Source organism: Morone saxatilis, unplaced genomic scaffold (genome assembly GCF_004916995.1).
Source record: "Morone saxatilis isolate NCDOM2014 unplaced genomic scaffold, NCSU_SB_2.0 Contig12, whole genome shotgun sequence".
Taxonomy (NCBI): Eukaryota; Metazoa; Chordata; class Actinopteri; family Moronidae; genus Morone; species Morone saxatilis.
The window spans coordinates 5042480-5043158 of record NW_023339674.1 but is presented as its reverse complement, the minus strand read 5'-3'; the positions used below and the strand labels follow the sequence as shown (position 1 = coordinate 5043158).

The 679-nt window shown below is 35.1% G+C and overlaps 1 protein-coding gene across 1 annotated transcript in view; it reads left to right on the top strand.

Annotated features, from left to right (window-relative positions):
* The window catches only part of LOC118322005 (contactin-associated protein-like 4), a 90034-nt gene that overhangs the window by 62987 nt on the left and 26368 nt on the right, over nt 1-679 (top strand). The gene's annotated exons all lie outside the window — the stretch shown is intronic.

The window sequence follows — 679 nt, the reverse complement described above, 5'->3', positions numbered from 1 at the left end:
GTCACCCCTCTAGATCCGCCTCTGTCCTAAACTGACATTAATTTAACAATTTGTGCATGTATCTTCTGTAGAAATGCTCATTCTAAAGAAACAGAGAGGGTCAAAGTGCATTAAACAGCTACAGCTCGGTTGGCCACAATTACTGCAGTAACCATGTACAGGACTGAAAAGTCAAAGAACCGCTTAAAAATAAAAGACTTTTTGCACAATTATTGTCATTGAAATATTATAATTTCGTATTCAAACATTATTATTGAACCTTTTTGTTGCAAAAGGTTATTTAATTTGGGTGAAAAAGCCCTGGAGTTCATTATTGGCAGTTTTTTTGAGTGTGGGCTGAAACAATTCCTTCACAGCTTATTTAGTCTTACACTATAATGTACGGGACATTTTTTCTGTTGTAATCAGTTCTAAATATTGCAATATAGGTCAGTACATTTGACCTAGAATGAAAGACTTCTTGTTAAACCACAAAATCATTCAACACCCTCCTGTGCATTATCAGAAAAAAATCAATTAGAAGGAGAGAAGGGTTGAGAGATGACAAAGATGAAACCATAAAAAGAAACAAGAACTGGAAGAAGTCATACAGAGAGAAAGATAAAGAGAAAGTGAGGATAAGGCAGAAAAAGAGAGAGGGTCCTCTGGCATACTGTTCTTTCTACATAAATGGATTTCA